The sequence below is a fragment of the Oryctolagus cuniculus genome, chromosome 3, assembly GCF_964237555.1.
Source record: "Oryctolagus cuniculus chromosome 3, mOryCun1.1, whole genome shotgun sequence".
Lineage (NCBI taxonomy): Eukaryota > Metazoa > Chordata > Mammalia > Lagomorpha > Leporidae > Oryctolagus > Oryctolagus cuniculus.
Window position 1 is genome coordinate 43715366 of NC_091434.1, and position 24438 is coordinate 43739803.

Below are 24438 nucleotides of genomic sequence, written 5' to 3' on the forward strand. Positions count from 1 at the left end.
CTTCAATGGTATTTGAAGAAGTAGGCCTGAAAGAATGAAACTTAGCTCCTTAAAAGCAGACAGGGAAGTAAGCATGAGACTGAGGCAGGGGTGAATGAATGGATACAGAAAGTACTTCACATCCGCAAGCTAGGATTGCATACTGCAGTGGGGCAGTCAGGACCAGGAGGGCAGACCACAGCTTCAGTCTTCTTGTGCTGGAAGAGAAATGTGACTGGAGCTAAAATTTGAGTTAATTTACCTTTAGCATCTGGTTGTTGAATTTAGGTGGTTGCACAACAGCAAAACAAACAACCTACTTAAGAGATGGGCCAAGGATCTCAACAGACATTTTTCAAAAGAGGAAATCCAAATGGCCAACAGGCACATGAAAAAATGTTCAAGATCACTAGCAATCAGGGAAATGCAAATCAAAACCACAATGAGGTTTCACCTCACCCGGGTGAGAATGGCTCACATTCAGAAATCTACCAACAACAGATGCTGGCGAGGATGTGGGGAAAAGGGACACTAACCCACTGTTGGTGGGAATGCAAACTGGTCAAGCCACTATGGAAGTCAGTCTGGAGATTCCTCAGAAACCTGAAGATAACCCTACCATTCAACCCAGCCATCCCACTCCTTGGAATTTACCCAAAGGAAATTAAACTGGCCAACAAAAAAGCGGTCTGCACCTTAATGTTTATTGCAGCTCAATTCACAATAGCTAAGACATGGAATCAACCTAAATGCCCATCAACAGTAGACTGGATAAGGAAATTATGGGATATGTACTCTATAGAATACTATACAGCAGTAAAAAACAATGAAATCTGGTCATTTGCAACAAGATGGAGGATCTGGAAAACATTATGCTGAGTGAATTAAGCCAGTCCCAAAGGGACAAATAACATATGTTCTCCCTGATCGGTGACAACTAACCGAGCACCAAAAAGGAAACCTGTTAAAGTGAAATGAACACTATGAGAAACGGTGACTTGATCAGCCCTTGCCCTGAATGTTGATGAACAACTTAATACGTTATCCCTCTTAGTATTTTTTGTCTGTTCTACTTAATACTACTGGTTTAATTCTGTAACTAATACACAGTTATTCTTAAGTGTTAAAACTTAACTGAAAAGTGATCACTGTTAAATAGAAGAGTGGGAATAAGAGAGGGAAGGGATGTACAATTTGGGACACGCTCAAGCTGACTTGCCCCAAAAGGTAGAGTTAGAAACATACCAGGGGATTCCAATTCAATCCCATCAAGGTGGCATGTACCAATGCCATCTCACTAGTCCAAGGGATCAATTTCTGTTCACAATTGATCATAATGATAGGACTAAGAGCCAAAGGGATCACATAAACAAGAATAGTGTCTGAAAATACTAACCTATAGAACAAAAAAGGGAGAGAACGATCCAACATGGGAAGCGGGATACACAGCAGACTCATAGAATGATGGATGTCTTAAACAGCACTCTGGTGTCAGAATCAGCCCTTAAGGCACACAGATCTGGCTGAAAAGCCCATGAGAGTATTTCAGGCATGGAAAGCCAAGACACTCTGGAAAAAAATAAATAAATAAACCTAAATGAAAGATCTCTGTGAGTGAGATCCCAGTGGAAAGAATGGGCCATCAAAGAAGGAGGTACCTTTCTCTGAAGGGAGGAGCGAACTTCCACTTTGACTATGACCTTGTCTAAATATGATAAGAGTCAGTGAACTCAAAGGCTTCCATGGCTTTGGCAACTCATGACTGGAACCTAGGGTGATTACTCATGCCATAAACAAGCGTGTCAAATTGTTAAGTCAACAACAGGGGTCACTGTGCACTTATTCCTCATGTAGGATCTCTGTCCTTAGTGTGCTGTACATTGTGATTTAATGCTATAACTAGTACTCAAACAGTATTTTTCACTTTGTGTTTCTATGTGGTTGCAAACTGTTGAAATCTTAATATATACTAAACTGATCTTCTGTATATAAGAGAAATGAAAATGAATCTTGATGTGAATGGAAGGGGAGAGGGAGCGGCAGAGGGGAGGGTTGCGGGTGGGAGGGAAGTTATGGGGGGGAAGCCCTTGTAAACCATAAGCTGTACTTTGGAAATTTATATTCATTAAATAAAAGTTAAAAAAAAAGAAAAAAAAAGAATTTAGGTGGTTGCTCATATATAATGTTTGCTGGATATTCAGTAAAAGTTTACTGTAAAATTAGCATTTTATGTATTTTGAGAGTGAAAACTAGGGGAAGGAATCAAAATTCCGTCTAAAGTCTTGCTTGCAATTTCATTTCTTGTTAAAGACCAAATTTCCTAAGGGTAAGACTGGGTTATTTTTATCTTTTTTTCTAAAACACCTAGCACAGTTGGGTCAATGAATATTTCTTGACCTGTACTGATTATAAGAGAGATTAATTTTTTTTCTAAATGGGGAGGTTCTTCTGCAGGTATTCACTTCTCCCCATTTTTTCTAAAGTAACGGATTTATTGAATATAATCCATTTACCATAAAATTCACTATTTTAAAGGATATGTTCGGTAGTTTTGAGTACATCCACAGAGTTGTACAACCATTGCTACTAATTCTGAAACCTTTCCACCACCCACAAAAGAAACCTCATACCCATTATCACTCTCCACTTCTGCTCTCAGTCTGTGTCAACTAATACTCTAATTTTTGTCTCCATAGATTTGCCTTTTCTGGACACTAAATGTAAATGAAATTATGTCATCTTTTGTTACTTGTATCTTTTACTTAGTATAATGTTTTCAAGGTTTGTGAATGATGTAGCATATATCACCACTTTCCGTTTTATGACCAAATAATATTTCACTGTATGACTAGCTCATTTTGTTTATCCATTCATCAGTTGGTGGACATTGGGATATTCTACTTTTTAACTATTGTGGATAATACCACTATCAATACTTGTGTGAATTATGTACTATCAATACTCGTGTGAATGTTTTTGTGTGAATATATATTTTCAGTTCTCTTGACTATATACCGAGGAGTGAAATTGCTGAGTCATGTGTTTTCAAATGATATCTATGAACTTGGAAAATATTCATCTGGTAAATATAGATTGTAGGAGTAAATATATCTCTAATAAGTTCTAGCTTATGATTGCCTACTTGCTTGGCTTCCTGCACTGGCATCAACAAAATGTATTACTTAAAATATTTGGAAATCATTTTGCTGAAGAGGGTTCATCCATTTTTTAAAAAGATTTATTTATTTTTATTTGAAAGGCAGAGTTACAGAGAGGCAGAGGCAGAGGTAGAGGCAGAGAAAGAGAGATGGAGAGAGGGAGAGAGAGGTCTTCTATCCGCTGGCTTACTCCCCAGGTGGCTGCAACAGCCAGAGCTGTGCTGATCTGAAGCCAGGAGCCAGGAGATTCTTCGTGGTCTCCCACATGAGTGCAGGGGCCCAAGGATTTGGGCCATCTTCTACTACCTTCCCAGGCCATAGCAGAGAGCTAGATTAGAAGTGTAGCAGCCAGGACTTGAACCGCCCCCATATGGGATGCTGGCACTGCAGGCAGCAGCTTTAACCATTACGCTACAGCGCTGGCCTCTCAGCCATCTTATTTCCTATATATTTGTAAGGTATTTTTTACTTTTAGATGATTCCAGCTAGATAGATTTATAAATCCAGTGGTTTGTTTGCATATCTACATTCATTTCCTTTTTTTATCTAATAAACTTTTCCAGCTTTATTGGGGTATAATATATAAATTTTATATATTTAAGATAAATAATTTGGGGTTTGATACATGTATCCATTTTGAAATGATAGCTACAGGCAAATTTGCTAAGGTATCTGAAATCTCACATATTTATTATTTCTTTTTTTGGTGATGAAAACACTTAAGATCTACCCTAGCTAATTTCAGGCATGTAGTACAGAATTGTTAACCTCAGGTAATGTGTTGTATATTTGATCTCCAGAATTTACTCATCTTCTAAAAATTAAATATTATACCCTTTGTCCAACATCTCTCCAATTCTCCTCTTCAAAACTTCTAATGGCCACTTTCCTACTGTGTACTGTGAATTTGATTATATTCCATATTTAAGTGATAGCATGCAATATTTGTCCTTCTGTGTCTGGCTTATTTCATTTGGTGTAATATCCTTCAGGTTCATCCAGGTTGTTCTAAATTGTAGCATTCTTTCTTTTTAAAGAGTGAATAATGTTTTATTTTGTGTGTGTGTATATATGAGGGGATTTTGAAAGTTCATGGGTAGTGAAATTAAAAGATAAAAATAAAAATATAGACTTTATGTCTCAACATAACCTTCATCAGCTTCAAAACAATTTTTAGGGGTGCAGATTATCCATTTAGTAGATGGTTCATCAGCCTGGTCCAGCCTCAGCCATTGTGGCCTTTTATGGAGTGAACTGGCAGATGTAAATCTGTTTCTCTCTGTTTTTCCCTCTTTCTCAGTAACTCTGCCTTTCAAATAAATAAAACAGTGTTAAAAAAAGAACTGAGGATCTCACATTAACCACATCAGTGCAAACTTTTTCATATTACTTACTGGAGAGAATGGGCACCCTGTCAAGATTTTTTTTAAAATAATAAAAAAAAGAAGGAACAAAAGAGTTTAAGGTGGATGCCTAATGGCTTCCCACCAAAACCCTCACAAAATTGTCCTTTTATCAATGAGAATGAGCAATGTTGTGGTGGAGAAAGATTTCCTGGTAAAGCTTTCCTGGACTTTTTTCCTAAGTGTTTGGCTAATTGACACCCTCCTTCCTGCCAATTCTCTAAATAAGCACATGTAATTGTTCTTTGGCTCACCAGAAAGTACACGTGCAAAATGGCTTAAACATTCCAAAAAACCGTTTTCCCAACCTGTGCTCTTGAGCAGTTTGCTTTTCCTTTTATTCCTCCGTTTCTACCTCTTGGTAGTCATTGTTTGGATTGTGCATTGCCTTCAGTATTATACTGGTAAAGCCACGTTTCATCTCCTGTTCCAATTCGTTCAAGAAATGCTGTAGAATTTGACTCCACTTATTTAAAATTTCCATTGAAAGCTATATTGTTTGCAGCCGATTTGACACAACCATTTTGGCACCCATGGAGGATAAAGTTTGCTTGAGCTTAACTTTTCAATCAGAATTATATAAGGTGAGACAGTTGAGATGTTGATGGAGTTGGCTATTGTTTCTACTGTGAATCTTTGGTCCTCTTCAATTAGAGCATGAACAAGATTACTTTTTTTCTTGCAAACTGATGTGGGTGAACCAGAGGGCTCCTCCACCCACTGGTTCACTCCCCAGATGCTGCAATGGCCAGGGCTGACCCAGACTGAAGCCAGGATGCAGGAGCTTTATCTGGGTCCCCCACATGTGTTCAGGGGCCCACACACTTGGGCTATCTTCTGCTGCTTTGCCCAGGCCATGAGAAGGGAGCTGGATGGGAAGTAGAGCAGCTGGGACATGGACTGGTACCCATATGGGAAGCTGGCATTGCAGGTAGCAGCCTAACCTGGTATGGCATAATGCTAGCTCCACATGCTTCATCTTCAGCATCATCTCACTTCTTCTTGAAATGAATTATTCATTTCTAAAGCTCTCATTTCATTGGGATACTCTCTACATAAAGTTTCTCTAAAGTATCAAAGATTTTACCATTTTTCCACCCAAGCTTCACATCAATTTGATGTTTGTTGTTGCTTCAATTTTCATAGAATTTGTGTTACTTTTGAGGGATTGTTCTCAAACTAATATTTTATCTCTTTGATATCTCAAATTAGACCCTTTCCAGGCATGTTAGACGTTAGTACAAGTTTATATTGGTGCAAAAACTTTTTGAAATCTATGAATAATTGTTTTATGTTATACGTTCCTATCACCTTCTTGAACATCTCTCATATGTTTGTTTTGCAACGAAATAAGTTCTTTTCCACAAGCATTTTAAAGTACTCTCATATATGTATATTTGGAGAGTATGTGTGTGTAATGTTTTCCTTTTTCATATATCTACTGATGGAAGCTTAGATAGTTTTCATACCTTCAGAGTTACACAGACAGAGGAGAGGCAGAGAGAGAGAGAGAGAGAGAGAGAGAGAGAGAGAGAGAGAGAGATCTTCCATCCATTGGTTCACTCCCCAGTTGGCCACAATGGCCAGAGCTGTGCCAATCCGAAGCCAGGAGCCAGGAGCTTCTTCCAGAGCTTCCACAAGGTTGCAAAGGCTCAAGGACCTGGGCCATCTTCTACTGCTTTCCCAGGCCATAGCAGAGAGCTGGATTGGAAGTGGAGCTGCTGGGACTTTAACCAGTGCCCTATGGGATGCCGGCATTGCAGGCAGTGGCTTTACCCACTACTTCACAGTGCCGGCCCCGAGAGAGAAATCTTCCATCTGCTAGTATACTCCCCAAATGACTGCAAAGGCTGGAGTTGGACCAGGCTGAAGCCAGGATCCAGGAGTTTCATCCGGTTCCCTACATGGTTGGCCAGGGCGCAAGATCCTATGCTGTTGTCTGATGCTTTCCCAGGTACACTAGCAGGGAGCTGGTCCAGAAGCAGAGAAGCTGGGACTTGAAATCCCATATGGGATGCTGATAGTTTAGGCAGTGGCCCAACCCACTGTACGACAACATTGGCCTCTCCCTTGTCTTTTTGGCAATAGTTGTTCTGATAGATGAGAAGTGATATCTCATAGTGGTTTTGATTTGCATTTCCCTGATGATTAGTGATGCTGGGTATTTTACCACTTGTTAGACATATACCCTGTGTCTTATTTTGAGAAATATGTATTCTTATCCTTTGCTCAATTTAAAAATTGGATTATTTGAATTTTTTTGCAATTGAATAATTCTTTCTATATTTTGGATGTTGACTTTCTCAGATATGCGGTTTGCAGATATTTTCTCCCATTCCATAGGTTGTCTTTTTACTCTGTTTATTGTTTTCTTATGCTGTGCAGAAGTTTTAGTTTGATGCAATTCCATTTGTCTTTTTTTTTTTTCTTATGTTGTCTGGGCTTTTGGTGTTATATCCAAAATATTATTTTCTAGGTCAATGTCAAGAAGCTTTTTCCTTATTTTCTTCTGGTAATTTTATAGTTTCAGGTCTTGTATTAAAAGATTGTTTTTGTGTGTGTTCTTCAAGTTTTTCTTTAAATTTATTTGAAAGGGAGGGAGGGAAGGAGATATAAAGAGAGAGAGAGAGAGAGAGAAGAAGAGAGAGAGGGAGGGAGGGAGGGAGAGAGGGGGAGAGGCAGAGAGAGAAAGGCCAAGGGTGGGCCAAGTCAAGTTAAGACCTTAGAACTCTTAGAACTCAGTTCCTGTCTTCTGTATGGTTGGCAGGGACCCAACTACTTGGGGCTTTACTTTCTGCCTCCTAGGTGCACATTAACAGGAAGCTGGCCTGGAGATCAGAGCCAGGACTCCAACTCAGGCGTTCTAATATGCAATGCAGGTAGATATACCAAGTTGTGGCCTAATCCGTTTCCCAAATGCCCACCCTACATTTGATATTTAATTCATTTTGAGTTGATTTCTTATATGGTGTGAGGTAAGGGTTCAGTTCTGTTCTGTATATGAGTATTGAGTTTTCCAAACACTATTTATTGAAGAGACCTTCCTTTCTTCATTTTGTGGGTACTCTTGGCATCTTTTTCAAAGATCAGATGACTGTAAGTGTGTAGGTCTATTTCTGGACTTTCTATTCTGTTCCACTGGTTTATATGTCTTTTTATGCTGGTCCCTTCTGTTTTGATTACTGTGGTTTTGTAATGTGTTTTGAATTGAGGAAGTGTACACCTTCAGTTTCATTCTTTTTGTTCAAGATTTCTTTGATTATTTAGGATCTCCTGTGGTTTCATGTGAATTTTAGGATTATTTTTCTATTCTTTAGAGAATGTCATTGGGATTTTGATAGAAGATATTGTATTTGTAAATCACCATTTAATATTAAAAATTTAACAGTATTCTTTCAATCTATGGTCATGGATGTATTTCAGATAATCTGTGTAATCTTTAATTTTGTTTATTAATGTCATAATTTTTCATAATTTTTCACTTTCTTGGTTAAATTTATTCCAACGTGTCTTATTTTTTTCCCTGTTGTAAGTGAGATTGTTTTCTTGTTTCTTTTCAATTAGTTTGTTATATGTATAGAGAAATACCACTTTGTAAATGTTGATTTTATATCCTGCAACTTTACTGAATTTATTATTTCTCATAGTTTCTTTTTCAATCTTTAGGATTTTCTACATATATGATCCTATCATCCACAAACAGATAATTTTACTTCTTCATTTCAATGCCTTTTCTTTTTCTTGTCTAATTGCTCTCTTTTGCCAGACTTTTGTTTGCCACAGCTGGTATTGCTGCCTTAGGCATCTGCAGTGTTAAACAATTGAAGCTGACAAAAGCTGTGGGGATAGGATTTTCCCTCTGAGTAGACATTGGGTCAGTTCTGATAAAGAGAAATTCTGAGAGTGGGGCATTTCCAGATACCCGCCAAGTCAAATAGTGACATTTCTCTGGGATAAGGCCTTTTGGAGGATCTTCAGACCTATTTTGCCTCCTCCAGTGGCTTGTTAGAGTTCTTTCATAGTTACCATGGCTGCAAGGATCCTGGTTTTCATGATGCTGTGGAGAGAGTGATGGAAGTAGGATGAATTTAAAAGTCACAAAGTTCACTGTTCATACTATGACATAACCATTTTTTTCAAATAGATCTTCCTTGTAATGTTGTACATCTGTTAATTTCCAGAGTTATGAAAAAGTTGATTTTGACAGTTTTTACCAGCATTCTGGCTTTTCTGAAAGTCCTTAGTCATTCTAGAAGTGTTTTCTCAACCTATTGAATTTTAAAATTGCTTGCCACTCTTAATGATGTTATAATTAATTTTTTTCAGTTTTCTTTTTTTAAGAAAAGATTTTAATACATATTTTTTATTAGCACCAATTTCATCTTTGTCATCCTTGTTTTTTTCACCCCTCCTATGGGTATATACTTTTTTTTACCCCAAGTCTGTGTGAAAATTAAGAAAAAGTTGATTGTGGTAAAAATACATGCTTTAATCATTTGTATCTTCTGCAACCAAATAATATAAACTGGGTGGCCAAAACAACAAATACTTATTTTTCATAGTTCTGGGGGCTGCAAGTCCAAGGTTATGATGCCAGCAAAGGTTGGCTTCTTGGTGAGAGCCTTCTTCCTGGTTCATAGACAATTGTTTTCTTGCTATGTCCTCACATGCTGGTAAAGGAGCTGGCTAGCTCTCTGGCCTCTTCGTGTAAGGGTGCTAATCTTATTCATCAGGATGGAGCCTCATGACCTAGTTTCCTCCAAATATCATCACATTGGGTTTAGGATTTCAATGTATGAATTTTAGGGAGACACAAACATTCAGTCAATTTTAATACACCAAATTTTCCTTCTTGTTTACTTTTAAGTATATAATTCAGTAATGTTAGGTACATTCATTGTTGTTCAGCCAATCTCTAAAACCTTTTTCATCTAATGGAACTGAAATTGCACCCATTAAGTAAAACTCTCAATTTATCTCTTTCCCTAGTTCTTGAAAATCACCATTTTACTTTCTTTCTCTATAAATTTGACTATTCTAGGTAGTTTATATGAGTGGAATTGTGCAGTGTTTGTCCTTTTGTGACTGGCTTATTTTATTTAGAATAGTATCCTCAAGGTTTATCCATGTTGTAGCATGTGTCAGTTTCCTAAGATCGAATGTTACTTTATTTATATTTGTATTTATATTTATAATATAAATATTATATTTTTATGCAAAATCTTGTTTGTTTTTTCTTTTATGTATACTTGGGTTGCTTTCATATTTTAGCTATTATGCATAGCAGCTATCTCTTTTGAGACACTGTTTTCAAGTCTTTTGGGTATATAGTTTCTTTTTTTCCTTTTTTGGTGTGGAGGTATCTACAGAGAGATATCCAACTTCATGATTTTTAAAGTAGGATAGTAAACTTAATGATTTTTCTCAAATTTTTCTATTTAATAAATTTCCTTATAGAAAGTAGTTGTTGTTTTTTCGTTGTTCCAGACATTAGAGATTAATTCACTGCTCTCTTTTTTTTTTTAACTTTTATTTAATGAATATAAATTTCCAAAGTACAGCTTATGGATTACAATGGCTCCCCCCCCCCCATAATTTCCCTCCCACCCGCAACCCTCCCCCCCCACTCCCTCTCCCTTTCCATCCACATCAAGATTCATTTTCTATTCTCTTTATATACAGAAGATCAGTTTAGCATATATTAAGTAAAGATTTCAACAGTTTGCTCCCACATAGAAGCACAAAGTGAACAATACTGTTTGAGTACTAGTTATAGCATTAAATCACACTGTACAGCACATTAAGGACAGAGATCCTACATGAGGAGTAAGTGCACAGTGACTCCTGTTGTTGACTTAACAAATTGACACTCTTGTTTATAGCATCAGTAATCACCCTAGGCTCTTGTCAGGAGTTGCCAAGGCTATGGAAGCTTTTGAGTTCGCAGACATTGATCTTATTTAGACAAGGTCGTAGTCAGAGTGGAAGTTCTCTCCTCCCTTCAGAGAAAGGTACCTCCTTCTTTGATGACCTGTTCTTTCCACTGGGATCTCACTCGTGGAGATCTTTCATTTAGGTCTTTTTTTTTTTTTTTTTTTGCCAGAGTGTCTTGGCTTTCCATGCCTGAAATACTCTCTTGTTTTTAAAGTTTATTAAAAGTAAAACATTTAAATGACATGAAGCTATGTCAGGGATTAGTGAATGAGTAAATTACAAAATTAAGTGTAATCTGACTGATGATTCCTAGGTGAATCTTTCAATTACTTGTTTTATTATTTTTCTAAATAAAAATAAGAGCACAGGGAAAAGGATTATTGTTGTTATTTTGAATAAGCAACTAACCCAGCATTTCATCATGAGTTTCATTGATGTTCCGACATGTGAATGGAAATCAAGTCAGTGCTGTTGAATTTCTTTTAATATAAGAATGAAATTAATCTAGAAACAGATTTTATAAGGTAACCTACTACTGACATATTTATTGTACATGGTAAATCTGTATGTTTTGCTAAAGAACATAATTAGTTCCAGGATTTCTTTGTGAAAGTGACCCATATCGTTTTTTGATAATTAATCCTACTCTAACAACTGGATACAGAAATATCTTATTACTGCATTTCCCATCCACTTTTATTAGTTAAATGGGTACTATAGGTGTGTGATACGCTAAGCTCTTCAGTTTGTCTCAGGTGACAGATTAGCCTGCCAGTCCCCTGGTATACAAAGGGTCACTAGTTTATGACCCCTTTTAATTAGCACTTTCTGGGACCGACATTTCGGCATAGTGTATAAAGCCGCCATCTGCTATACCCACATCCTATATGGCTGCTGGTTTGAGTTGTGGCTGCTCCACTTCTGATCCAGCTCTCTGCTAATAGACCTGGGAGAGCACAGGAAGATGGCGTAAGTGTTTGGATCCCTGTATCCACATGGGAGACCTGGAAAAAGCTCCTGGCTCCTGGCTCCTGGCTTCTGTTTGGCCCAGCCCTGGCTGTGGCGGCCATTTGGGGAGTGACCCAGTGAATGGAAGATTTCTCTCTCTCACTGCCCCTGCCTCTGCCTCTCCCTGCCTCTGCCTCTCCCCCTCTGCCTTTCAAATAAATAAATAAATAAATCTTTAAAAAATTTAGCAGTTTCTACTGTCTTGTTATGAAGCATTCAACAGCTAACTAGTGCCTCATATTTATATACATGTAACGTTAGCATCCCACTTCTGGTACTGGTTTCTGTGATTGTTTGGGTATGACCTAAGCTTCTGTAATAGACACTGCACCAAAACACTGTGGCCCAGTGAAGATAGAAGCTTATTTTTGTCTTATGTTCTGTTTCTGTTTAAGGCAAACAGGTGGTTCAGGAAGGACAGATTCTTTGAGTGATGCTCATTTCTTTTATTTGATCGCTCTTGGATCTTCTGTTGTGCTGTCATCCTCTGCATGGTTGAAGTTGCCTCAGTTCCAGATGTTTGTGTTCCAGCCTGTGGGAAGCACATGACACAGAAATCACACGTGACAATTCCACTCGTGGTCCATTGGTTAGAGCTTTATCTTGACCACTTCTAAACTCAATAGGAGATTGGTAGATATAGTCTCTCAGTGGACAACCATGGACCATGGGAGCAGCTAAAACTGCTACTAGGAAAAAAGGAAAAATGAGATTTTGGGCAACACCTGGTAATCTGCCACAGTTGCTTAACTTCTCTGAATCTTGGTTTCTTAATTGCTAAAATGTGAGAATAATTGCATCTACTTCAGTGTGTTGTCTTGAGGGTTAGGAAAGGTAATACTGTTTACAGTTTCTGATACATAACATATATCAAATGTTAACTCAGGAGATAATTTTTTTCTAATGATAAGAGTATATCTTTATTTTTTCATTTTAGTGTTAAAGAATTCATAATCAGTGTTTATTTGACTTCAGGAAAATTATACTATTTAAAGCAATAAAACTTAAACACATAGAAACTATACTAGAGACCCTTAACACCTAGAGTGGCTTTTTTGGTTTGCTTTAAACTATTTTTAAATAGTATTATTAATGGTATTACCTTTCACACTGTTTCTTAGAATGGTTTTATGCAGATAAAATATAAGTAGGTTTTGAGGTAAGTAGTCCATTAGAGTAAATTTAATTTCACTTTCAAAAATCTTAGTTTTTTTCTTTTAAAATGGGTCATCGCTAGAAGCAGTTCATTTATTTATATGGCAAGATATTCTTAGCATATGATTTGCTGCACAAGAGAAAATTGTAAAATGCCTCTGTAATGTGTGAAGTTATTTTCTGGCCTTTGGCTCAGGGAAGTAAATAGAAAGCCTCTAACTAAAAGATGAAAAATGATCAAATAACACACAAGTAGAGAGAATTTACGTTTTAAATGATCTGGGTTGAATTGTCATTGATAAAGAAACATTTAACTTCATGACAAAGCTTTCTTTAATTTTTTATAGACAATTATTTTTGAACAAATTATTTTGTGTTTTGGTTTTGTTACACATTAATATCAACCTATCAGTTGTTAAGGATCATTCATTTCATATTTTGAAAGCAGTTCTTGGTAGACTAAGTTCTTTGTCAAGAATGATGAAAAATGACTATGTAGATATCAAGGCTTTTCATTAGCTTTGTGAAATTATATGTTTATATTTTAAAATCAGAGTATAAATCCATTGGAAATGTGTTTAAAGATGAGGAAGCTGACCTTTAAATCTCTGTTCATTAACCCCCTGCTTTCTTTAATGAGGATATAAAAAATAAAGCAAAATGAAGAACATGTTAAATTTAAAATCTTTTTTAAATTTAGCATCTTGAAAGCATGTTCATTTGTTGCATAAGAATCCTTCTTTGGTTTGCTATTTTTTGGGCAAAATGCTGAGAGAATATGGGTACCATCTGCTTTGTCATCAACAATTTTAGATTAAATCTGCCAAATTTAGATTGAGTTCTCACTGATTTAACCTGCAGCTTTTGGTACTTGTTTTCTTGATTTCTGGAACAGCTTCTGGCTTATTTTGTGGCTGAGCTGAAGATGCTCTTTAAGTTTAATGAAACAGGGACTGGGCTACTGCAGCCACCAGCCTTGTGATCAGTTATGTTGGATTTCATTGTGAACATAGTGGACATCACTGGACTAAACAGAGTTTTGAAAATTACCCAATGCTTTCTCTGTTTAATTAGCACATTATTATCTAGGCTCTGTTTATGTCTGTGAAGAAGGAGTTGGAATGCTTATCTCAAAAAAAAAAAAAAAAAAAAAAACCACAAAAACAGAAATTACCACTCAGCTTTCATTATGTTGTTTACTAGGCTATACTGCTCATTAAACTTTTACTTGATACTCTATTTTAAAAATTTTTATTACTGTCTATATAAGTATGAAATACTTAATGATTCACTTAGAGATAATTATATTTACTATCAAACCTCAAGTATAAGTTAATATTGCAAAGATCTATAGTAGGAGGCCTGAAGTTGAAGAACATATGGAAAAATTAAGAGAGAATAAGGAAAAATATTAATGAATCCTTAAAGTTTTTTCTTTCTCCAGCTTTTTAAAAAATATTTATTTATTTATTTATTTTAAAGAGTTAAAGAGAGAGAGAGAGAGAGGATGGAGAGAGAGATCTTCCACCTTCTGGTCTGCTCCCCAAATGGCTGTATCCACCCGAGCTGGTCTGATCTGAAGCCAGGTGCCAGCAGCTTTTTGTAGGTCTCCCGTGTGGGTGCAGGGGCCCAAGCACGTGGGCCATCTGCTTTCTCAGGCCATTAGCAGGGAGCTGGATTGGAAGTGGAGAAGCCGAAACTCAAATGGGTGCCTATTTGGGATGCAGGCAATGCAGGCTACGGCATTACCTGCTATACCATGGCACCAGCCTCTATCTAGTCTTTAATTTTGAAAAATTGCTAAATGTTGGAATAAAAGGAAAACATATATAATCGTAATACTTTTCATCTAGATCAATTGTTAATATTCTATAATATGTTATTTTGTATATACATTTTTTCTGAACCTTTTAAAATAATTTGTAGATACTATTAAACATTACCCATAAATACTTGAATACTTCCTAAGAATAAAGACATTTCCTACCACTCCTAAGATTATTATTATTTTATTAATTTGAAAGGTAGAGTGACAAAAAGGGAGGGAGGAAGGGGGACAGAGAGAGACAGGTAGGGATCTTCCATCTGCTGGTTCACCCTGCAAATGTCTGAACAGCCAGGGCAGGGGTAGGCTAAAGTCAGGAGCTTGTAACTTCATCCTGATCTCCTGTATGGGTGTCAGGGACCTGGGTACCTGGGCTATGTTTGGCTGTTTTCCCAGAAGCATTTACAGGGAGCTGTATGGGAAGCAGGGCAGGTAGGATTTGAATTGGTGCTCTGATAAGAGTTACCAGCTTCTCCATGTTGTCCCCCCTGAGATTATTATTGTTGCTGAACTTTAACCTAATTAACCTCAATTCAATAATATCTCATGTATATTTTATTTCGAAGTTATCCCACAACTTTTGTTTATTTTGACTTAGGATGCAATAGCATTTTACACATTGCATTTGACTGTCATGTGTCTTCTTTTTAATCTAGAAAAAGTCCCCTGTATTTTGTTTTGTTTTGTTTTATGATGACTAATTTGGAGAGTTTAGGCCAGTTGAGGCATGTTCTGTATTCTGGCTTTGTCTGCCTGCTTCTCAAGTTTTAGGTTGGGGTAAGCATTTTTGGCAAGAAGACATCTGAGGTGATGGCCACTTACTCCATCTCATTGGGAAGCATGTGATGTCTGAGCAGCCTGGTGTGGGTGATTGTGGAGGGATCACTTGGTTTAGTGGTGACCACTGTAGCATTCCCACATGCAAGTACGTTTGTCCTTTTCTGGTTAGTTTCTGTGGGACAATGCTTGTGATCATGCAGATGCCCTGTAACCCACTCTTTTTTTCCGAGGTACTTTTAGCATGCGTAGATAATTCTTACCTGAATTAATTACATTGGAGATTGTGAAGGGATTATTTTCTAATTCTGTCATTTATTTTTCATTTAATAGATGACATCTGCAAGAACTTTCCTTGCATCCCTCCACTTGCCTTTAATATAGATTAATTGGTTTTTAAACCTGCTATAATTCATTATCAATATTATAGATGCACAGATTGTTTATGTGTAGTTAGTAGGTGCCTTTTAAAGCCAGCTTCTGTGTTCATTACACATGACTCTTGTAGCCTTTGAATGCTTCCTTATTTGGGAAAGAACATTTTTATTTGAATAAAATAAAGTTACAGTATCTTAAAAAATTGTTTTTTGATTGATTTGAGAGAGAGAGAGAGAGAGAGGAAGAAAAATAGGGAAATCAGGAGGGGAAAAATGGGATCAGCCTGAAGCTAGGAGGCAGGAATGCAATCTAGGTCTTTAAGTGGGTGGCAGGACCCTGAATACTTGATCCATCTCTGCTGCCTCCTAGAGTCTGCATTAGCGGAAGTTGGACTCAGGAACCGGAGCTGGGCATTGAACCTAGATACTCTGATATGGGTTGCAGAAGTCTTAACTGGCATCTTAACAGCTAGACTAAATACTCACCTCTATTTTATAAAAGTAAATAAAGGTAGTTTAGGCATTTTACACAATTAATTTCCTCTATCATTTTAATGGGATATTCTCATTTCCTATAGTTTTAGTGATGAGTATATAGCTTTGATATATTGAAGATGATCAGCATTTCTGGGACCAGTTTTGGGTGTGGTTCTTGAAGCTGGTCCTTTTCTGATTTGTGATCCAGAATAAAAGCTCCAGCATACTGCCTCCTGAGACCCTCCGTGATCCCGGAGAGACAAATAACATAGAAGCTTAAGATGGAAACAGATCTTTGGGGCAGTGCTCACGTGCACTTCTTCCTTGTCCTTCCAATTTATCTGCTTGTTGGAAATACATTTTATTGGTGCTCATTTTCAATTACCTACCCCACATTTTAGTTGGAAAAACCTCAGTAGCTTCTCTATATCCACTTCTCCTCCTTTTTATATTTCTGCCTTTCTCTAAGTATTAACCACTGAAGTTGCCATTGAAAACAGTTTAAATAAAAAACTCATACAGGTAAAGTATCATTACATTTTAAGGAGTGAAGTCTTATCAGAAATAGATGCGGTTAAGTATACTGCATTAAATTCCTGTTTTGTAAAGTGCTGATGTAAGTGACTTTCTTCTTTATATCTTTTTATGGTATTTGTAAAAGTTTAGTGCCAGTACATATACTTGTGGTGGTATTTCTAATTTGGTTGGAGGTTGGGAGAGTTTGGAGGTGGGAAAGGGAAGGAACTGAAAGAATCTGACTAGCCTGACATTTATTCCACGGTGTGTTGTGTATGGAAATTCTGTTTAACCACCTGTGAATCTATTCAGCACATTATTTAGACTGCATTTCTCTGTGGGCTCCAAGAATGTTTTAAGAGACTCAATACCTTGCTGAAATCTAGATATGATGTCTAAAGCATTATCATAACTAGCTGTTCTCATATGAGTAATCCTGTCAAAAAGGAAATAAAGTATTTGGCAGAATATATTTTTCTCAAAACCATGCTGGCTTCTGCTGAATGCCTCTTTTTATTGTCCCTCAGTTCTCCTAAACCACTTATTAATCCACTTTAGAGGTACACGGGTGGGACTTCAAGCCCTGTGGTTTTCTGAACTTGCCCTTCCTCCTAACCTTTGCCCATCCCCAGACATCAGCCCTGTTCCTGCAGCTGTGTGTTGGCTGTGCTGCTGAGACAGCAGTCTGATCAAGAAGCCGCTGTTTGCGCCTCTTTCACAGGAAAATTATTCTTGTTGATGGATCAGGAAAATGTCTATAGAGTCCATTTTGAGAAAAGCTGACTTAAACTACTTTTCTGGAAATGCCTGTTGACTATTTGAGTAAAGGAGAAGTCTTGGAATTGAATGGTAAAATATGTATTTTTTTAGATTGAGAAAAAATAGGCTTGCAGTAAGGGGTTTCTTAGAGCTCACTTCCCTAGAGCAAGAATGGGAGTACAGGGACATCAGGATCTCAGTGAAGAGACAAGCACTGGGACCCTTGCAGAGTGTTCTCTGCAGCAGAAGCACCACCAGGGTGCTTCTTAGAAATGCAGACTCCTAGGCCCCACCCCAGCCCCGTTGAGTCAGAATCTGAACCACTGTCTTCAGGTGGTTCACATACAAATCAGCTCTGAGAAGCACTGGGAATCCTTCTCATGAGTGTGTCCCTCTGCAGGTTAACTAGTTGAGAGATGAGATTCCTCACAATTACCAAATAGCATATTTAGGGCTGTCATTTTAGAGTGGAAGCATGTATTGTGACCTGTTGGCTCAGTACAGCTGTTGGATGATGACCTTCTCCACACCGCTCCTTCCAAGATTTAAAGAGAGCTTTCCAAATACCAAGAATAGTATTTTCAGAAAGTTACTTTTGTAGTCATTTTCTACTCATAAGCTAGAGTACTCTTCCTTTTCTCTGCTTTACAGATCCTTTGCATGGTGATACCATGTGGTTAAATTGTTAAAGGTGTGCTTCACCACGGAGGGAAAATTCCAGGAAAGAAGGCTCCAGCTGTGGCTGTGCCTCTGCTGTTTGCCACCTTTTATTCCATGGCACTATAGGGTTGGGGTGGAGCTGCTGATTTTCTGCATAACCCTGTGAGTAGTAATCAGCTGTTAGCACCTGGCATTAGCGCAGCATTAGCTTCAGTAATGCTGATCGAAACTTGATAGAAATCAGGTCTTCCTGACTTTCTAGATTTTTTTTTTTTTTATCTGGGGAGGGATGTGGAAGGAATTTAGCGGTGGGTGGGTCAGGTGTGACTGATGGGCTGATTTTCTCATGTGCTGTTGAAGAAAATCCTTTAAGCCTATGCCAAACTGCAGGTACAGCTTACTGGCTCTCAGGTGGGAGGGACTATTGGGAACTCTTTTTTTTTTTTTTTTTAAGATTTGTTTATTTATTTGAAAGAGTTAGAGAAAGAGAGACGTCTTCCATCTGCTGGTTTACTCCCTAGATAGTTGCAATTGCCAGGTCTGGGCCAGGTTGAAGCCAGGAGTGTCATCCAGGTCTGTCACATGGATGGCAGGGGCCCAGATACCTGGGCCATCTTCTGCTGCTTTTCCCAGGCCACCAGCAGGGAGCTGTATTGGAAGTGGAGCAGCTGGGACATGAACCATTGCCATATAGAATGCAGCATCATAGGCAGTAGCTTTACCAGTTATTCCACAATGCTGGCCCCAGTGGGACGCTGGTAGGTGCAATGAGCTGGCAGAGGGGCAGCGGTATGGTGTATTGAAAAGGATTTGGAATTAGCTGGATGTAGTTTGAATCCAAACTCTTCTGCTTATTAGTTTTGTGGCCTAGTAGTAGTTATTTAACCACTGATTTTTGAGTTCATAATAGTTAAAATGGGATTAATTTATACCTCCCAGGGATGTTGTTAGGCTAATGTATTAAGAACCCAATGTAGTTCCTGGTGTAGAGAAAATGCCCATTGAGTGGTAAGTACACATTACTACATATCTTTGGTATTTTAAATAATTCCTTACTAGTTTTTTTTTTTTTTTTCCATGTCTGCCCCAGCTAAACTGAAGAAGGACTTACATAGCTTCTGGTAGTTTTGTCTATCAAATATATTTCTGAATAATTTCTTTGCCAGGTAAGTATCATCTTCTGTTAATGGCCACCACAGCAGATACTGGCCTTCAGAGACCTTCAGTCTGGCAGGTTCATCAGCTGGATCATAGCCAGTAGGGATGACACATCCAGAAAGCTGAGAATATTCCATCTAACACAGAGGATAGGTCAACATGTCAGTCAAAGTCAAGAAAAAGAGAGTATGTGTTTGAAACAATAATGGTTTGTGAAAAGAGCTTTGGTGAATTACTCATGTTTGAATGGTTGCAGTATTTGGAATTCTTTTCTATGAAGACAGCTATAAAATGCAAGTTTCAAAGAGGGTGCTGATATAATCCTCTGGAAAGGACACTTTTCTTTATAATTGAGAAATGTGGTGAATTCAATGTCAGTCAGTCCAAATTCAGGATTCTGCTTACACCTGGAAACTAGGAGGTCTGGCACAAAGTCCCTAATTTATCAGTGTTCTAACTGAATACTTGATGATGGTTTTCTCTGATCTCCTCCTGAATCTGAACTCATAGTCCAAGTCTGAGTTCAGAGACTGATTTTACATACAGGTGTAATACCCTGATTTTTTTTAACTTTAAGTGGTTGATGTTTGGAAAATGTTACATAAGTAACTTTAATCAGATTTAAGAAAACATACATGGAGCCGGCGCCGTGGCTCAATAGGCTAATCCTCCACCTTGCGGCGCCGGCACACCGGGTTCTAGTCCCGGTCGGGGCGCCGGATTCTGTCCCGGTTGCCCCTCTTCCAGGCCAGCCCTCTGCTGTGGCCAGGGAGTGCAGTGGAGGATGGCCCAGGTGCTTGGGCCCTGCACCCCATGGGAGACCAGGAAAAGCACCTGGCTCCTGGCTCCTGCCAGGATCAGCGCGGTGCGCCGGCTGCAGCGGCGGCCATTGGAGGGTGAACCAGCGGCAAAGGAAGACCTTTCTCTCTGTCTCTCTCTCTCACTGTCCACTCTGCCTGTCAAAAAAAAAAAAAAAAAAAAAAAAAAAAAAAAAAAGAAAACATACATGGAACATTTTTTGTTTTGATTAAATTACATTTATTCATCTCTGGGAAAAATGATAGTACCTACTTCATAGGTTAATGTCTGTCTCATAGGATTAACAAGGTAATTTATGTAAAGTGTTTAGTATAGCATTTGACATACCACAAGTACATTTTAGGAAAGAATGAGGTGTTATTAATTTTTAAATTAATTTCTTCCTGATTACAGAACATAAATGTTCATGGTAGAAAATGTAAAATAAGGAAAAGAAATTAAAAATCACCATAAACTCTAACTTACAATGACTTTGTCCCTAATGTTGACAATTTAGTCTACTCAGTCTTGTTTCTTTTTTCCTACATGAAATGTATCTTTTAGATGTGGAAGCCACAATTTTACTGGTTTGAAACCCACTTTCTATACTTATTATATTAGTAATATTTCCTCATGTCTTTGACTAATCTTCCGTCACATGATTTTAATGGCATTTTAGTTTGTGTATGTCCTAGAACTTGCTTCATCTATTGTTAGATATTTTGTGTTGTTTTTAATCTTTCATTATTTGTTAGTAATTCTGTAGTGACTATTATCTTTCCTTGATCTAAAAGTTCTTGGAGAGGTATTACAGAGTCTAAAACTGTACATACTTTGTACAAATTATAAAATTTCCCTCTAGGTAAGTTCTATAAGTTTGTATTCCCACTTAAAATATATAAAATTTGATGCTTACTCTTTCTAACACTGAGGCATTATAATTTCCAGAAGTTCTTAATTTGATAAAAATATTTTTGCGTGAAAGTTTCCTTTATTTTCTAATGATGTTGGATTTCTGTAGAAACTGTTATTCTGAGACTGCTTGTGTATGTCCTTTGCACATTTTTGGAAGCTACTGATCTGTTAAAAGCTCCTTATTTTTTAAGGCAATCAGCTACTAATCAAGGATATTGTTAATATTTTCCCCAGTTTTCAGTTTATATTTTAAGTTTGTTCATAATGTTCTTGATGGAGATATTTGGGTTTTCGTAGTATTTCAGTCTTTTCCTTTACCGTGTCTGCTTCTGTGTTAAACTTAGGATGTCTGCCTCCACTCCTAGATTATGTGATCATCTGTGTTTTAGGTCAGTTTTTCTATCACACACTTTAGTTCCACAAGTATTCAGTGAGTGAGTCTTAATGTGGCAGTGTTGAGTCAATAGGGAGAGAAAAAAGATAGAATCTTAAACCCCCACCCCCTTTTTTAAGAACTTAATCCTTTTTTTTAAAGATTAATTTATTTATTTGAAAAGCAGAGTTAGAGAGGGGTAGAGGCATAGGCAGAGAGAGATTTTCTGTCTTCTGGTTCACTCCCCAGATGGCCACAATGGCCAGATCTGGGCTGATCCGAAGCCAGGAGCCAGGAGCTTCTTCTGGGTCTCCCACATGGGTGTAGGGGCCTAAGGACTTGGGCCATCTTCTGCTGCTTTCTCAGGCCACAGCAGAGAGCTGGCTCAGAAATGGAGCAGCTGGGACTCAGGCACCCATGTGTGATGGTAGCACTACATGTACGCCATAGCACCAGCCCCTGAATTTTTACCTTTTTATACCTTCAGTTTACTAGAAAATAGATCTTAAGGAGGATATTATGCTAAGTGAAGTAAACTAGACACAGAAAGAGAAGTACCATGTGGTTTCACTTATAAATGGAATCTAAAAGTCAAATTCATAGAAACAGCAGAAGAGGGGTTATCATGAATTAGGGCTTGGGGCAGATAAAGGGGTGTTGGTCATAGGGTACAAGGTTTGGGTTTTAAGGTGAATAAATTCTGGAGACCTCATGTACAGGATGGTGACAATAGTTAATAATAATAATAATAATAATGTAAAGTTTACTTGAAATCTGCTCTGAGAATAGATCTTAGCACACACAAAAAAGTGCCTGTGAGGGGTTCCCTATGTTACTTAGCTCGATTATGGTAATCATTTCTTAATGTATATGCATATCAAAACATCTTACTATATACCTTAAGTATATATCATTTTCATTTGACAATTATACTTCAATAAAGCAAGCAAGAAAGAAAATAGATATTAATTTCTTTAAAATTTGCACAAATAAAATTAAAACTGTGGTGAGTATTATGAAGGAGAGGTAACTGTGATCTAAAAATGCCTAATGAGAGTGACAGGTCTGCTCAGGGAGGTCTGGAGCACTTTCCTGGGGCATGGCTGAGTTCAACCCTGAAGCAAGGTTATAGCTCAGTTATGGTAAGGTGTCACAGAGATTCCTTAAGGTGAAGCAGGATTACTTCAGGATTATGGCTGGAGAAAAGCCAGACCGTGTAAAGACTTGTAGGTCCTGTTAAGGATTTTGATCTCTTGTCATGAGAGCCGTGGGAAACCACTGATGCGATTTAAGGAAGAGATTCAGGGTAGATGACATGATGATTTCTTTAACAAAATATGTAACTCTAATCCATTTGGAGTTTATTTTCTGAGGACTACAGATTTTCTTTCTGAGTAGTTAATCATAGTTTCTTTACTTTTAAGAAAGATCTGTCTTATTCTTTTGAAAGGCAGAGTGACAGAGAAGGAGAGAAAAAAAAGATCTTTCATCTGTTGGTTCAGTTCAACTCCACAGTGGCTGGGAGTTGGGCCAGGCTGAAGCTAGGAGCTCAGAGTGCCATTCAGGTCTCCTGTGTGGGTGGCAGGGGCCCAAGCACTTGACCCATGTGCTTCTGCTTTCCTGGGTGCATTTGCAGGGAGCTAGGTGGGAAACAGAGCAGCCAGGACTCAAACCACTGCTGTGCCACAATGCTGGCCCCAGTTTCTTCATTTTACAACAAATTTTTTACTTAAGCTTTTTCATTAAATTTGAAAGGCAGAGATGGAGAGAGACAGACAAGAATCAGAAATACACAGAGAGATCTTTCATCCATCAGTTTACTTCCCAAATGCCTGCAGTAGCCATGACTGCGTCAGATCAAAGCCAGGATCCCAGAACTCCATCCAGGTCTCCCACAAGGTGACAGGGACTCAACTACTTGAACCATCATCAGCTGCCTCCCAGGATATGCACTAGCATGAGGCTGGATTATAAGTAAAGTAGTCAGGACTTAAACCAGGGTCTCAGATATGGGATGCAGGATGCAGGTATCCCAAGTGGTGTCTTTTTTTTTCTTTTTTACAGGCAGAGTGGACAGTAAGAGAGAGAGAGACGGAGAGAAAGGTCTTCCTTTGCCATTGGTTCACCCTCCAATGGCTGCTGCTGATCCGAAGCCAGGAGCCAGGTGCTTCTCCTGGTCTCCCATGGGGTGCAGGGTCCAAGCACTTGGGCCATCCTCCACTGCACTCCCTGGCCACAGCAGAGAGCTGGCCTGGAAGAGGGGCAACTGGGACAGAATCCGGTGCCCCGACTGGGACTAGAACCCGGTGTGCCGGCGACACTAGGCGGAGGATTAGCCTATGTAGCCGCAGTGCCGACCGACCACGTGGTGTCTTAAGCCACTGCACCCAAAGCCAGCCCCAGTCTTTATTTTTTTATTGAAAAATTTTTTCCTTTTTTTCATTGATCTATATTGTAGTAATCATATATTACATGTAACTTTTGTCTTTTATGAAGTAAGATATTTGATAGGACTGTGTTTGAATGTTTGTGTGCCCCCAGAATCCATTATGTTGAAACCTCTCCAATGTGATTGTGTTTGAATGTAGTGCAGTTGGGAGGTGATTAGGTAATAAATATAGTACTCACTTGAATGGGATTGGTGCCCTTATGAAAGAAGCCCCAGAGACCTACCTTGACCCTTCTATCATGTGAGGCAAAATGAGATCTCACCAGACAGCCAATCCGCTTGTGTTTTGATCTTGAAGTTCACAATCTCCAGAACTGTGAGAAATGAGTTTCTGGTGTTTATGACTACCCAGTGTAAGATTATCCGAGTCACAGCACCAGTGTAAGGTCATCACAAAACACACCGAACACCGGAGTAAGGGAAAGGGTTTATTGGGGAAAACCAAGCAGACTGGTGGGGGAGGGCCGTGTGTTCAGGGACAGGTCCTTTTAAAACTTTGCTGTAGGGCAGGCAGAGAAGCAGGAGCGGAGAGGGGAGGCTAGGGAGAGAGAGCAGAGAGCGCAGAGAGAGCCATGTGTTCAGGAACAGGTGGACTTGTATGTTTTAGAGTCCCCTTTTGGTCTTTTAAACTGTAAGGCTAAGTACTGAGCACGGCCCAGAGCTAACTCTGTTTGATCGTAGTCTTTATTGGTTACAGGTCTGTTGTTAAAAGCAGGG

The 24438-nt window shown here is 38.4% G+C and overlaps 1 protein-coding gene across 6 annotated transcripts in view; it reads left to right on the forward strand.

Annotated features, from left to right (window-relative positions):
* The window catches only part of HECW2 (HECT, C2 and WW domain containing E3 ubiquitin protein ligase 2), a 445235-nt gene that overhangs the window by 12813 nt on the left and 407984 nt on the right, over positions 1-24438 (forward strand). Inside the window, exon 1 of one of the 6 annotated variants that reach the window (XM_051849336.2) lies at positions 18466-19194. The exons of the other annotated variants lie outside the window; for them this stretch is intronic. The gene's annotated coding sequence lies outside the window, so the exon portion shown is untranslated. Of the gene's footprint in view, positions 1-18465; positions 19195-24438 lie in introns of those variants that run through there. 6 annotated transcript variants of the gene reach the window in all.